This window comes from Silene latifolia, unplaced genomic scaffold (assembly GCF_048544455.1).
Source record: "Silene latifolia isolate original U9 population unplaced genomic scaffold, ASM4854445v1 scaffold_20.1, whole genome shotgun sequence".
In the NCBI taxonomy this organism is placed as follows: Eukaryota; Viridiplantae; Streptophyta; class Magnoliopsida; order Caryophyllales; family Caryophyllaceae; genus Silene; species Silene latifolia.
Genome location: NW_027413163.1, coordinates 8,308,640 through 8,325,949, shown reverse-complemented (window position 1 = coordinate 8,325,949; position 17,310 = coordinate 8,308,640). Strand labels below are relative to the sequence as shown.

General features: G+C 37.3%; 1 non-coding gene across 1 annotated transcript; it reads left to right on the top strand.

Moving 5' to 3' along the window:
• Positions 1-782: 782 nt before the first annotated feature.
• On the top strand, positions 783-889 carry LOC141638560 (small nucleolar RNA R71). The gene has a single exon (XR_012542109.1). It is a non-coding gene; the product is annotated as a small nucleolar RNA R71 (small nucleolar RNA).
• The last annotated feature ends 16,421 nt before the right edge of the window (positions 890-17,310 follow it).

Here is a 17,310-nt window from a genome sequence, read left to right as displayed (position 1 = left end):
CTAGTTGAGTCAATTGGGTTTCCAACATTTTTGTGTGAGCTAGGATGTTGTTGATGGTGATTTCCTTTGCTTGACTATCTTTTTGCATTTGAGTGAAAAACTCTTGTTGATTCTTTTGCATTTGGAGGACCGCTTTTTGAACATCAAAACCTTGGTCATTTTGTTGATTGTATGGAGTTTGATTTTGGTAACCTTGGTTTTGGTTGTAAAAGGGTCTTTGATTTTGGTTTCTCATGGGAGGTGGGGTGTATGTTGTTTGAGGGTTTTGAACATTTTGGCTTTTGTATGAGAGATTTGGATGGAATTTGGTGTTTTCATTGTAATAGTTGGAATAAGGGGTACCACTCTTGTATGCTTGGAAAGCATTCACTTGTTCATTTGTTCCCCTACATTCACTTTGGTCATGTCCCAAAGTTTCACAATTCTTACATATCCCACTTGGGATTGATGAAGATGCCGTCATGGCATTAACATGATGCTTTGGTGATTTTGAGGCTTCTTCAAGTCTAGCCATAGCTTTTTCAAACTTCAAATTGATTGTGTCAATGTGAGCACTAAGTTGAGCACCCAATTGAGTAATGGAGTCCACTTCATGCTTTCCTCCTCTAGTAGCCTTGCGAGGTCTACTATATTGTGAGTTATGGACCGCCATTTCCTCAATCTTATTCCAAGTTTGATTGTCATCAACTTCGGTGAACATTCCATTTGATCCCATGTTTAGAATGTTCCTTGAATCTTCATAAAGACCGTTCCAAAATTGTTGTACCAAGAACCACTCGCTAAGTCCATGGTGAGGACATGAGCGACAAATTCCCTTGAACCGCTCCCAAGCTTCATACAAAGATTCTTCATCCCTTTGCTTAAAACCCGTAATTTGATCTCTTAGCATGTTAGTATTTTCCGGTGGATAGAACTTTTTGTAGAAAGCTAGAGCCAACTTCTTCCAAGAATCAATTCCGAGAGTAGCCTTATCAAGGCCTTTCAACCATTGTTTGGCGGTGCCAATAAGAGAAAAAGGATATAAGACCCATCGAATTTGGTCTTGAGTTACACCGGTTTGAGAAATCGCATCACAATAGTCACAAAAGGTTTCCATATGAGAATGAGGGTCTTCACTAGGCATCCCCCCAAATTGGCTTCTTTCGACTAATTGGATAAATGCGGATTTGGCAATAAAATTTCCGGTTAGATGTTGTGGTGTGGGAGTACCATTGGGTAAGTTCTCCTCGGTGGGTACGGAATGTGATGAAAATTTAGGCATTGTGGGTTGATTTTGTGTTGTATTTTGTGTTGGGTTCTCCTCACCTTCTCTTGCAAAAGGGTTGATGAACTCAATAGTTGGTTGGATATCTACAACCTCACCAATACCTCTCAAATTTCTCCTAGCAAGTCTTCTACTGGTTGTCAAAGTTCTTTCAATTTCCCGATCAAAAGGTAACAAATCACCTTGTGACCTTCTAGACATGCAAAATATCAAACAACTCGAAAACAATTAGAACAAACCTTGAGGAGTTTTACTTCCCCAAGGCAAAGAAAGACACAACTAATAACAATATAAGAAAATCTAAATCAAGTTAACACCGTCCCCGGCAACGGCGCCATTTTTGGTCGGGACAAAATCTTTCGGTAACTTGTCGTTAGGAGCACCTAGACCAAAACACAATTTATAACTTCACAAACAACTCTACAATTAGTAAAGAGGCAAGTAAAGGTCGGATCCCAAGGGACGTAAATTGAGATGAGATTTCTATTGCAACTAGTGGTGTCTTAGGGGTGTCACAATTGGGGTTTGATGTAGAAGGTCACTAAACTAAATAGCAATGAAACTAAACAAGCAAGATGAATTAAAAGGGTTGTAAACAATTGATAAAAAGCACTAGGGTGTCATGGGGTCATAGGGGAATCATGGGAATTGATCATACAAACATGTTCTCAAATTATAAGCAAGCAATTATTGTCGTGATGGATTGAGTTGGGTTATATCTTACAATCCTAGGAAAGTTTGGGTCCCGGAGCCGAATCGATTAGATTGTACAACACCTACAAGTCGACTTAGTCTTCCCTACTCAACAACATGCATGGTCTAATGAGACTCGAGTTGGTTTATGTTTTACAAGTCTCATTGAAAAGATAGGTGATGGGTAAAAAATGCAAGGATTCATAGGCTCGCACTTCATCAAACATAACATGTGCATGAGTTGAGATCAAAACAAGCAAGCAAATAAACCATGAAAGCATATTAATTTAAGCATGAATCATTCCCCATGTTGGTTTCCCCTAATTACCCATTAACCCTAGCTAGGTGACTACTCACTCATTATCATGTTGAACATGCTAGCAAGGTTGTCAATCATACTAACAAAATGAAACATGATGAATAAATGAAAGTAATTAACAATAATTAAAAAGGGATTAAGAGAATTATACCTACTAATGATTCCAATAATAAAGCAAAGAATAAAAGAAGTACTCGATGCTTGATTGAGAGGTTGTCAATCTCCCAATAATAACCCAAATAATCTTCAATTACCCAAAATAAAGGATGAACAAAAGAGAGATTAAGGAAATAAAACTTGTATTAAAACTTGATTAATTGTTGATTACAAAACTAAAGAGATATTTGATTGATATTAACTACTCTAAAGATTGCTAAGAAGAACATGCCCTTCCAATTAGAATAATGGGGTATTTATAGTGGAAATTAGGTGGATGAATTAGGGTTAACTAAGGGCTTAAATGACGATTAAGTCCCTACTTAAGGAAACACCGGTATTTTTAGAAGGATGGGCATCTTTCTTTGAAGCTTGAAGAAACGAAGTTGTGCTGCCTTGGATTCCGTGCGTCTTAGGCACGGGACGGGCGGATTCGGTGGTCTGGGCCCGGGCGTCTTTGGGAGAAGACGGGCGTCTTCTGGATGCTGCTGCCCGAGCGTCTTGTGGTGAAGACGCACGGATTGTGGTGCTGGGGACGGGCGTCTTCAGGACAATCCGCACGGATTGCTGCTCAGTCTTGTTTCTTCTTCTGTTCTTCCCTTTTCTTCATAAAATCCTTGGGGATTTCCTTGGGGATGCAAGGATCTTTTCTCATCATTGCCCATCTACTATAGTATGTATAAAGGTCTTCTAATCTTGTCTCTCCTTGATGCTTGGTCATTGAATTCAATCAATTTAGTCTCATTTTGCCATGAAAATGCAAGGTTTGCGCTCCTTTCCTACCAAGGACACAAGACCTCAAAGAATATGCAAAACAAAGAACTAAAGACAATAAATGACCCAAATATGCACTAAAAAGCATGGGAACAAGGCTAATTCGGGGACTAAATATGCTTTAATTATGGTCACATCAATAACTCCAGGCATCTAATGTATAACTCCAAAGTATATATTGTATAACTCTAGTCATATACTGTATAACTCTAGCTATATATTGTATAAATCCAGGTATAAAATGTATAACTCTAGGCATATATTGTATAACTCTAGGCATAAAAACTAATTAGAAGTAGAGTTATACATATAACAATTAGAGTTTGACATTATGAAAGAAGAGTTGGTCACAGAATCAAAAGAGCTATACATCTAGTACCTTGAGTTATACATCTAGTAACCAGAGTTATACATATTGAGTACTAAAGTTATACATCTAGTAACCAGAGTTATACATATAGTAATGTATAAATAAAAATCAAAACTTTTAACCTGGATATCAAGTCCCTTGTCAATACTTTCTACAACATCCATCTGTAGATGACAAACAATTGGGATTAAAATTATGCATCTATTTAATTGAAGTTATACATTATTCTATAAGAGTTATACCAACAAGACGAGATTTTTTACCTTTGATTCAGATTTCTTGGAATTTTTCTTGGCATTTTTCTTGGCAAAAACCATTGTTAATTATCAAATGACCTCGTATTTGATCTGCACAACCATAATTAACAATTGAACAAATCAACATCAGCAAACCCATAATTGAAAATTGAAAAATCAAATGAACTCTTTTTATGATAGTTTAACAAAGGCAATAATTAACAAAAAACAAAGTAGAAATCACTAAATAAGGAATGAAAAAAATACCTTATAAAAAAATGGAGACATGCGAGTTTGCAGGCGAGTTGGAATTAATTGGTAGTGATGAAAATGGCGTCTGTTGAGTTGGAATTAATTGGTAGTGATGAAAATGGGGTCTGTTGAGCTGAGATTAATTGCTAGTGATGAATATGGAGTTATCAGCAATGTGAAGAAAGAAAAGGAAGACGAAATGACAGGAAATAGAGGGAAAAAAAACCGCAAGTTGTTTTGAATAATGTGGAAATTGAGGAGGGAAATGATGACAGACTGATGGACAAAACACTATAGCATGCATGGGTTAGTGGTAAGAGGAGAGAGGTAAATCTAAAGTATTAGTTGAGTGGGGTTTTACTGCGCAATCTTGGCCATTGGTTTGCTTGATCCAACAGCCCACATTAGGACTTATGGACTTAATATGATATAATGGCCTTAGTTGATCTCTTCTCTCTCTCTCTCTCTCTCTCTCTCTCTCTCTCTCTCTATATATATATATATATATATATATATATATATATATATATATATATATATATATATATATATATATATAGAGTGAAGTTCAAATGAGTCCACCTAAATAATTGAGTCCCTAAGTCCTTATCTAAGCCATTGATCTTCTAAGATTGATAGTTGAGATTTGAAACTTTTAAACAAATTTTGGAATGAAACTTTAATGTTTTAAAAGTGAAACTTTAATCTGTAAGAGCAAATTTAATTCTTTACGATTGAAACTTTAGTTTTTGAAAGTCATTTTGTAAATAAAAAATTAAATTTATGTATTTTTAAATATAACTTTAATGTTTTACGAGTGAAACTTTAATGCTTAAAAGTGAAACTTTAATTTTTTTAGGCCATTTTTAATATAAAAATTTGAATTTATGAAATGATGTGATTGTCATTAATGTTAATTTAATTTAACTGATTTTTGAATGTAACTTTAATATTATACGAGTTTAACTTTAATGCTTAAAAGTGAAACTTTAATTTTAAAAATTGAATTTATGTAATGATGTAATTGTGACTAAAATTTATTTAATTTCATTGATTTATGAATGAAACTTTAATGTTAAACGAGTGGAACTTTAATGGTGACGAATGAAACTTTAATTTTTTTAGGCCATTTGACGAGTGAAATTTTAATTGTGATTATTTTAATTTCATTGATTCAAAAATGAAACTTTAATGTTAAATGACTGGAATTTTAATGATAATAACTGAAACTTTAGTCCATGTCATTGTAACTTTAGTACTTTACTGGTGAAACTTTAGTCCATATCGGTGAAACTTTAGTCTGAACCACCACCATCGCCACCAACTAATAACAACAACGACGTCCTTTGTCACCAACCTGACTCACCACTACCTTTACCAACCACCACCAACACGCAACACGTACCACCAGATCTGAAAAAAAGGGGAAAGGGGGACATGAACCACCACGACATCACCACCAACACCCCCCTATCTGACCTACCACCAAGACTCACCACCAACACCCCATGACATAGATCTGCAAAAAAAAAAAAGAGAGACGATGAGGAGACGGCAGCCTTAACCAACCGACACCACGACCCCCTACCTGACCCACCACCAACACCCACCGCCACTCTCACGACAAAGATCTGAAAGGAAAAAAAAAAGCATAAATCTGACCACCTAGACCGACAACCCACCAAAATAAAACGTAAAACGACAACCACCCTTCTAACCCATACACACGGCCATCACCACACCTCCGACCAACACCACCAACACCAAAAAAAAAAAAAACTAGAAAAAAAACACCACCACCGAACAGCCGCCACTCACCAACACTCATATCTGACCAAAAAAAAGACAGATATCATATTTTTATTTGAAGATCTAAAATTTTCGAAACAAAAGAGAAAGGGGAGTAAAATTTCGATAAAAATTAAAGATGTCATGTTGTTATTTGTAGATCTGAAATTTTCGAAAGAAAAGAGAGAAAGAAGAAGGGGAGGCGGGGGCGGTTGGTGGGGAAGGAGGTGTTCGCGGTCTTTGGTGGTGAGGAGACGTGCCGTGAAGACTCGTGTGGTGGTGGGGATGACCGTGGTCGGCGAAAAAGGAGAAAATGGAGGTTTTGTGTTGTGGTGGCGTCGGGATGACGGTGGAGCAGGGGTAGCTGGCCTCGGTGGGGTGTGGTGGCGGCGAGTCCAGGGCAGGTGGCGCCGTCGGCATGGTGGCGTGGTGGCGACGGCGGGTGGCAGCAGGCCGGCGGGATTAGGAGTGTTTAGAGAGAGATAGAGAGTGTTTAGAGAGATTATATGAAAATGGAGGAAATGTGTTTGATTAGGGTTTGCTTCTCTTTTATACCTCAACCTTTAATCGTTTTAATCTTAGCCCTTTATTTTTTTGATCCAAAGGCTTAGAATAGGACTCATGGACTCATCTAATCTAAGAGGACTCATTTGAACCTAATTCTATATATATATATATATATATATATATATATATATATATATATATATATATATATATATATATATATATATAAAGAACACGTACTTGCGCATCATCCAGAACCGTTAGGACTTCCGTGGTTCTACTTAACTAAAAGTTCATGAGGTTATCATATTCCTGCTGAAGTAAATTGAACTTATGTTGTAGCTCCTGCAGGGCATAGTAGGGCATAGTAGTTATAATCAAGAACCTCAAATTTATAGATATCACGTGAAAAGTAATTGCTTGACGTGCGCAATTCTGTTGTGATGGGCCAATAAGTCTTGAAGGGATTCCAATAAACATGACTGTATTTGGAGGGTTGCCAACATCTTTAATCTTGACATCTGCTCTAAGTTCATCGTCTGTAACAACGTGGATGCCAAATTCTGCATGTGGTAGCTTTACTTGTTTAAGCATGTCATTAAGTATAATTTTCAAATTGATCTCCAAAGTTTTGTTAGGTGTTTCCATCGACCCTGATAAGAAAAATATGTTAGCTGTTTGATTGTATATGTATTTATGGAGAAATGGACGACAAATAAACAAACTTATGTACAATGAACACACTCGTACTTATATTAACACAACATAAGCTATAGTACATTCTAGTGTAAGTATCATACAACATATGGTGTTTAAGTTGACAAACACGTGGAAGCACCCCTATGATACATGTACCATTAAAAGTCGGTTATCTACATAAACAAACGGCCAACACCTACCTACTTGCACATTTGAAAAATTTACACATGTGCTTTATTACATATTTTACACATATAGTGTCGATTGGGCGTTTTATGTACATCGCTTTTACACATTTCTATCCTTGTAACATCATTCTCTCATACAACAACTACTTTCTTTTCTTATTAAGCTTTTGCGTACGCCAACGAATCTGTTTAGTGGCATCACCAAGCATGTATGCTACCACATTGAGAGCAAATACTTCGCCACGTATCATTAACATTAACTCGTCAATAAGGGATCTTCGTTGCTGCAGTCTGCAGTCATGAAAAGAAATATCTATTTTGATATCGATTTCGCGTCTTCGAATTTGAACCAGCAGGTTAATATTCGCAAATGTTAAAAAACAAACCTCTGGAACAACTTTAATGTGTTTGTCGGTAGTTGTATGTAGAAGTTCTTCGGCAAGAAGGTCAAATAGAGTAATGTTTGTAGTTCCACATTCACATTCGAAAACTACATGTAGTATGCATCTAGAAAACAACACGTCGATTTGGCCTTAGACTGATTAAGATCAACAACCTGAAGCGCATCTGTACACAAAATGTTTGGAGCTCACCTTGGAACCGACGTTGCCATATGTGGTGTTGTTGATGCACCACATGAAAATCGCATCCCCAATGGAACCGTAGTTTTCTTATTGGAGACATTACATGAGGTGTAAAGCAAACTATCGGGATTAGTGATTTTTTGTACTTTCCCTTCGATCTAGGCAGTACAGCCTTCCTGAGGGAAAAAAATCAAATTTTTACGTAATATTACCAGACAAGCGGAACTGGAGATATCCTATAGTTTTAGTAATATATAAAGGCTTACTTCCATATCCACAAGGGAACTAATATCAATACGCACTTCTTGCCCTTTGTCAGACACAATTTTTTTTCCGGAGCTTTTTCCTGTATCTTGCCGTAGACCTGCTATAACCAACTCGAGCGTAGATATATTTTCATGAACCCTATATGAGAGAGAAATGGAAATTATTCGCTAATAAACGGTTCTCGGAGTATGTTGTTAAGACTGATAATGGAGTATGGTGAGGTATTTCAATTTCCTTCTGCAGGCAAGCACAAAGACAATTTTTTTTCAGTTTTAGAAATACGTACAGAAAGATATGTGTCCAGAAAAACTTAAAACGCAAAACCTACCACCAAATTTGTCTGCCCTAACCCTAGTGATATGAACAACTAGCATTGAATTGACAATTGGTGCAAACACCGCAACTTCGTTTAAGAGAGGTTCATGCCAAAGTGTTAACGTGAATGGTTTCATACTGTGTCATGTTAAAAAAATTGTGTGAAATTGGATCAATACACAAAGACGTATATTTAGGGATAACAATAAAACTTCATACTGTTGATCAGTAATGATTAGATCACGGACGTCGAATTCTGCCTCTTGTTTCATCGACCTCATTTTTCTTTCTACGTACATTGCTAAGACAACAATAATGATGTTTGCAGGTGCAAATATTAATCAACTATCGCAACTGTAGATACCTCATTTCTGCACTTCCCTCAAGCCCCCCGGTGATGATTGAGCCGCATGTTTGGTACGCGGAACGATTTATGACAGTTCGTAAGTTTATCGTCAAGTGATAGCTCAAATACTTGTGTCTACCCCTTGGTCGTCATCTACGTGCCGATACGGTCGTTTTGACAGTAATTAGAGTTCATTTGGAGTCCGGGTCAAAAACCGCTTCATTTTCTAATAAACCGTTTAAAATGCCGAGTCGGAATGTCATGGAATATTCCGGATATTTTTACTCCATAAATTAATTTTATATCTTTTGGCAAAATATATCCCGAAAATCTTATTTTAAGGAATAAGGAAGTAGAGATCCACCGCAATTCCATAAAGGAAACGCGGAAATCTTTCTTCCGCAGGAGGAAACCACTGGGGAAAGGACGCAGCACCTGCTGCGCCTCTTTGATGGATCGCAGCAGCAGCTGCGCCTCTTCCCCAGCCCTTTTCTGCGTATTTTCAGATTTTTCCGTGATTTCTTTCCAAATTCTACCCTTATCATAGTTCCTCCGTGTGTTTAGTATAAATAGGGACCTTCGTTCCACATATTTTTCACGCGAGTGTCCGCCCTTCTCTTCTCCCTTTGCATTCTAAGACCGTGCTCTAAGCTTTTGACGTCTACCTGCTTGATCAATCGACCACGTAAGCTCAGATCATTCTGAGTACCAGTCATGTTGCATGACCGACCAATTTGACCACTACACATCAATCTAATCTAAATCCTCTTACGAGGGCACTTTCATCATACATTCGAGTCGAGCAATCACTAAAACGTTAACTTAGTTAATCTCGTTTCGTCAAACATGTAAGTCCGAGGGTGTAAATCCCATCTTTATCATTGTATTTTATTATTGTACTAATTAATGTAAGATTTACGTCGAAAGCATGCTTAAAACCGATTTCTAAAACCCTTTCATTAAATTGTTTTACGGATTAACAGTGGGCAGACGTCGAGAAGAAATGCAGCAACTGCTGCGCCTCTTCCAGAGACTGCCGCAGTTCCTGCTTTTCTTCTTCTTCCTCCGTCCTCTGTTAATTCGTCCCTTTTGTCTTAATTTCTTGTTTTCTTTCTTTCATTCACATATAATACATATTCTTAATAATCATCACGTTTAATCTCGGTTTAAATCCCTTATAATCAATGTTTGCGGGTTTTCGCCATTAAATCAAACCCGGATTTTTTTAGAGACTCGATTTGTTCATATCAAGTTTCTGAGATTCGCCTTTGTACATATTTTTTATCGTTTATTTCCCGTTTGTCTAATTCTTTCAACTAGTTTCCGTCTTCATAAATTTAACCTAGTTTGATATAACTCGTCCTAATTAATTATAATTCGTTTTAATTAGTTTTAATCCATTTTAATTTGTGTTTATCGCTTTTATGAAGGTTTCATACATAATTAATATGCTAAATCACTTTCATCTGAGTCAAATATTAATAATCAACCGTTAAATACACCAACGAACACTAAACAACACCCAGTTCTGACTTCACGGCCAGAACTCACCTCAGGAACAGACGCAGTGACCACTGCGCCTCTTCCAAGGGACGCAGCAATGCTGCGCCTGTTCCGGGGTGACTTCTGTCCCAGAATTTCCGTTCTTGCTTTGACCTAATTCTTTAATTACGTAATTAATTGACTATTAATCGTAATACCACCCCTTAATCTGTCCATATTTTCTAACCCTTATTTTATTTTTCTTTCTTTTCTCAAATTGTCCGTTTTAAGTATATTTTTGACGTAAATCAACCTAATTCGTTGTAATTTATTGTAACTTTTAATTATCGCAATTTATTTATTTATCGTATTATTTATTATGGATGATTTATTTACTTGTTTTCACATTTAATCAATTCTAAACCCTAATTCGACATTAATGATTTCAAAATTACATGTTCACCGACATAGTTTAATTCACATGCTATGACTAAAACATTGTTTGTTGCATCGCATGCATATAATCGACAACATATCAAATATGAATAATTTCCCTAATCATTAGTAGAGGCCGCTATCGAGGCTGGCGGGATTAGGTGTTTAGTAAAAGGACTTCCTAATACGTACCCTCACCCCTTACTCCTGATCTCTGTGAACATCCGTGTTCATTGGCATCCACGAGAGTCATTCTAGACATAGAATGCTAAGGGTAACGAATTCTTAGTGTTCATGTCACTAGTTTGTGTCTTGACATGACACGAGGTATTCGAACGGTTCCAATTTGCCATAAAAATTGGTGGCGACTCCAAAAATGCAAACGCTTGTTCCCAAGCGCCCCCGTGGCCCGTGTCCACAGCAACTTTTATTGAGGGAATTCATAAAATTGCATTTAAATTACCTAGTCTTCCCACGTGGCCTATGTAGTCTCTATAGGAGTTAACTGGAACCAAAACGGTATTATGACTTTTATCTGGCGTAGAAGTTTGAACAACATGGGTGCGAGATTTTATGATCATTTGGAAATGTTGACTTCCTCTTCGAAGATTTGCAGGAATAGGATTAATGGTGGCTCGGCATTTCGTAGTCCTTTCCTTCGTGAAATATTCCAGAAAAAAGTTCAATATCTTGGTCAAATAAAGTGGCAGACATTTCAACACCTTGTAAAATTAAAATAACGTCAAAATGAGATCGTTATTGTATAGTATAATTTTTTTTATCACAAAGGGAAAATGTAAAAGTTTATTCTGTACAACGCTGTCTGTGAAAAGAAGCTTCTGTTACCGAGTTGTTCCATTGCGTGCAAGTTTAGGGGCCATATGTAATACCCGTCCTTTTAGGGACCCGTTGACCGACGTTGACTGACCTTAGACACCGATCTAGACCTTAGGACACCCCAAGGGGATGTCCTGTGACGTGATAAGCTTTGTGCGTGTGGTACTCGATCTAGTCGAGGCTACTCGATCGAGTAGCTTGGGAGCTCGATCGAGTAGGGGTCACTCGATCGAGTAAGTTAGTTACTCGATCACGTAACGTGTTTACAGCGAGGTTTTATAAGTCTTGTTTTGAGAACCCGCAAATCATTTCCGCCTCTCTTCCCTAAACCTAAATGTCGTCTCTCCTTCTTCCCTTCACTACAGTTCCTCCATAGGAGCCTTTGAGGATGCTTGTGTCTTGGGGATGGGTTGCTTGAGTCGGGTAGCGGTCTTGACGCCGGATTGCTATGCGTAGGTATGTCATCATCATCATCATTGTCGTTGTTGCTTTCAATTAGGGTTGTAGTAATAGTAATAGAGGATTGTACTGTTTGTATAGGTGCATTGCTTGGTTGATTGGTATCATGTGGTCGGATGTGGAATCGCTGCGGTTGGCTAAAGGTAGGTTCGCCTACTCAGTACTGTTGGATGTCTAGTATGTCTGTTGATATTGTGACACCCTGCGATAAAGCGGAAAATATAACTAATAAATTAAAGCGAAAATTGTGATATTTTAAAAACTTTTAAATTACTAGTTAAAGATTAACACGTGGGTGCCAAAAACGAAATGAAACAAATACAACAAATGACAAACTTAGGTTATTACAACCCAAGTCCAGAAAGCGGGGAAAAGATATCCCACGAATAAACAAATAAGGGGTTTCTAAACTAGCAAACTACGGTCCAAGGGTTTAGTTCTCGCTAGCCCACACGTCTTCCCCACGTAAGCATCTTCACAACCTGTCATTCATGTAAACATGAACGCCACAATCAGTGGGGAGTAACTCAAGGTTCTCTCAGCCACAATATGTCGAAAAGCAAGTAAATAACCACTTAATTAAATATATTAATCATGCATCATATATGAACAATAAAGAATAGGGAGATATAATGATAATCATGATGAGATAGGCATAATACTTCCTTAATGGAATAGGCATGATACAGTAGCATAAATGAGTAATCAAGGAAATAGGATAATCAAGTCAACTAACTCATATTGACACGACTCAACAAGTGTAAGACATTTACAAAGTATAGACTCAAACAAGACAACCAACCTAGACTCCAACCTCTTGGTAGGACGACGATCATAATACGATCCTAGTCTAAACCTGGATCCAGACTCTCGGGATGAACGTCACCCGATTCGACAAACGATATACCAATCGTATCCAAGACTCGAAACATGGCACACACTCGTAACCAAAGGTCGAGTAACCTCTAATCGTAAACATGGCACACACCCGTAACCAAAGGTCCGAAAAAAGGCAGAAGGATATCCTAATTCGGAAACATGGCACACACCCGTAACCAAAGGTACGAAAGAGGAAAGATAACCCAATCCGGAGACATGGCAGTTGGCACACACTCGTAACCAAAGGTCCGAAAGGGGTAAATAAGGAATGTCAAGTAGTCACACAATGTAAAATGTCACACTTGAGTCACAATAAGAGTAAGAATGATAACACAAATATAAACACGATAGAATGTCACATATCACGGGATCACTAATGTCACATTCATACCTATGGCTTACATCTCACCATAAGTACAGATGAGAACATCAATCCCGACGATCATATCACAACTAGAGGGTTTATAGCTCACCTCTAGTATCCGATAGGACCAAGACTCTCACAACAGAACAATGCAAGACACAATCAAGAGTATGATTCTTTACTTGTAATAAATATCTCATACTTGTGTTATATTAATAAATATTCCATTCTAGAATTTAACATGCCGGTTAAATAAAATATAACAAGTGATAATGAATAATTTACGTCATGTGAGAATTTATAGAAAGCACACAAAACTAATACATGTGACAAGGTGAGCCCAAACAAACAAAGAAATTGAGCCCAAAACAAACAAGGATTTGAGTCCAACCTTTGCAAGGTTTTAAGTCCAAAATTATAGACATCTTGAGCCCAACATATAATTTATAGTGAGCCCAACAACCAATACTATAAGAGCCCAACACCAAAAAGTCAAATGAGCCCAATTGAAATAACATGTAAACGAACGATATTAACGAATTACGTTATATAAAATACGAGACGGATATTTAATTATTTCCAATAACTCATAAGTGACACCAAATGTGCCATAAAACGTGGCCCAAATGACATGAGATGCAAACGAGCCCAAACGAATAGACGAGACAAGTCCAACTAGATGGACAAGACCAACCCAATTGGATAGCCATAGTAAGCCCAAATCATTTAATAACCCAAATTACCAAGGCTTGAAATAAACAAGGGAAGAGGGGAAGAAGGGGTGTGTACCCGTCTATAATCGTGACCAACACCGCGTTCAACCAACCGTGTCCAACACCATAGCCCAAGGTCGTCTCCTACCCAACCACATGGTCACCTCACAACCACCACATCTCACCCGAATCAACAAAACATGTGAACCAAAGACGGGCATAGAAACTTGCTTAAGACGGATACGTATATACACATATTCATACGCCCATTACCCCATACAAACTAACCAACCTTTACTACTCCACTAGTTTTAAACCCGTGCAAATATTGCACGGGTATGCTTTTTTAATTTTATTTATTACAAAAAAATATAATATTCAAAAATATAATAGTCATCTTGTAAAATTATTATCTCTAGAAATTTATGAAAACATTTACTTATAATATTCACATTTGACATGGTTAGTTAATGTCATGAAATTAATTAGAGTATTAATTCATGGTTTAAATAAAAATGTTTGATAAATAATTAACATTGTGTAAAAAATTACTTCAAAGAACATGGGGTGGGGTCGTGGGGATGTGAGGTTGGGATGCTTTGTTTTATAAGAAAATTCCTAAAATAGTGAAGCCAATGAGAAGTCTTAAAAAGACTTGGCTTTTATAGAAGGTTGATATCCCATCCCAAATCAGACCCAAGACGGTCCTGAAACCGGTCATCATTACGACCCAACTCAGCCAAGAATTTGCCACAACCACCCGCCAATGACCATTCACACACCCGTCCCAAAAACAGAGACCAAACCAGTCCAAAACAGAACCAGAAGACGCATAAAAACCGAGGCCGGCCCAGTCCTAAGGCGCATAGCAGAGACCACCCCAAAACTAACTCAAGCGACCACAATCACGAGTCCATATGAGCCATAAACCGAGCTCAAACACACAGGGCTCATGACAGAGTCTCGGGCTCAAAACAGTCCCATTTCAAACACCATTCAAGACGAGAAACATCATACAAATGCCAAACAATATAAAGGTTTAAACTTTATTAAACAAGAACATTTAAAAGGACACATAAGACAGAAATTTCGACGGTTGTCAAGTAACCTATCACCGTTACCTCACTCCTCGAATTTCCGAGTAACAACGCCCAAAACACGAGCCTTTCTTCAGTCTTAAAGGTCTTTAACTAAAAAGGAGGAGAGACGAGTTGTTTAAGACAAGAAATCGAGCTTTCATTTAAGACGATATTTCGAAACCTCAACAAAATAGAAGCTTTCTTACCTTAAAAGAATGAGGAAGGGACGGGGAAGCTAATGGTACAAAAATAATGGAGTTTGGTTGAGAAATAAGGGAGGAAATGGAGGTTGAAGGAGGCGGGGATGGGTGCTTGTTGTCGCTGCTGCTGTTGTTGTTGCTTGTTGTGTTTTGCACAGGAAGAAGAAGAAAGAAAATGAGGAATAAAGGGAAGTGGGACACGGTTTCATTAGAACCACACAAGATATTAATATTAATAATAATAATAATAATAATATATATAATAATATAATAATAATAATAATAATAATAAAAGGATTATATAAAATAAATAATAATATATAAGGAGATATTTAGAGGTAGGGTGTAAGTGGGTAGGTGAGCATGTTGTCGATTTCTGGTTGGTTCGGATTAAAGCTTGTACAAAGTGAAATGTGACGGTCTATATCTAGACGGAAGTTAAGATGTGAATTATTAATATTACGGTCATTATTATTGTCACTATTATTATCCGACCAAAAATACGCATGCATATATTCTTATACAAATTATGTCTTAAAATATAATTTAATAATACGTATTTTTATATAAATGAGCTCTTATATATTACTTTTATAAAAATCGTATTTGAAATAAAATCAATTAAATTGAATAATTCAAAAATATGAAATAAAGCAATCAACCGGTTTAATAAATTTTAAATGTCAAAATGGGAAATTCGCGGGTGTTACAGATATGGTTCGGTTGATGTAGTGTCGGTGTGATTGATAGATTGTGGTAATTGGTTGGTGTTGTGTTGTTTCATATAACATGGTTGTGGTGCAGCTGATTGTGATTATCGTATAATTGTCTGTGATCTTCGGGGTGCGTCCCTGGCTGAGTGGAGTCACTTGTGGGAGTGGCTTCACGCCCTTGATTCGCCTTCTGTGGAACCCGCCACAGAAGGGATGTGCATATTAATGGACATAGGTTTATCGCTCAATATGAGGAGCAGGGCTTAGGTGGGAATGGATGCGGTCCTCCACTGGCGGGGCTGGTTCAGTGGACAGTCGGTGATGGTGATTGATTGGAAGTGATGTGGTTTGCGTATCTTTTGTTGTATTTGTATTGTGTCGGCAGTTGTTGGTGTGTTTTTCCTCAGCTACTGACCTTGTGTGGTTTTGTCTTCTTGTTTGTTTCTGTTGTGTCTGCCGTGATCCCTTATGGTGAGCAGTCAATCTTAGTAGGTTGTGATCTGAATGATAGCTGGGTGCTTGGCGGGATGAGTCTTTCACGAGTCATGACAGGAGTGTAGTTCACATAGTTGATAGTGGTTTGAGTTGTACCTTTTGTATGCCTTTTGTTTTGGTTAATCACTTGTAATAAACTTTAATTGTTCTTTTATCGACATTTGATAATTACTGTCCTCGGGCAACCGAGATGGTAATGCCCTTATATGCTAGGGAAGGCCTTGTTAAGGCTCTTTGGTATATGAGGGTGTTACAAAGTGGTATTTGTAAAGTAATGTCGTAAAAGAAAATGATGTAATTATAACAATTTTACAGTATTTTTGGTGGTATTTTAAAGTATGTGTATGTTCATTTGAATAGTTTTATACGATAGTTTGAATAGTTTCATAGTGGTTATTGTGCAATTGAGTAAGAGTTTGTACTTGTTGAATAAAATAACATGTTGTGTACTTTATTTTTGGTAATTATTCGCTATGTTGGCTTGAGAATTAGATGTTATTAGCAAACAGTGGAGTTGTCCTTAGTAGAATTGTGTTGTGTGGTTAAAATAATAGAGTGGAATGAAATATGTGTTGTAGGAATCAGTAGCATGTGGTCATGAAACAGTGGTAGGACCGTTGCTTTGTGTGTTTCGTAATTATTAATCAGTGACAAGTAATGGATGAAGGTATAGTCTGATAGTCGTGTTGACGTACGTTTGAATAATAATATGAAGTAAGTACAAGTGGTAGTCGAGTTAGTCGTTCATGAGATTGGTGTGTGTTCAGGGGTTCAAAGGAAAGTTTGCGATTAACAGAGAGTCGTGTTGTGTATTGTGTGCTAAGGTGGATGATGATGATGTTTGATGGACATACGTAGTGGGATGGTATTTCTAAACAGCTATGTTGACCTCTGTC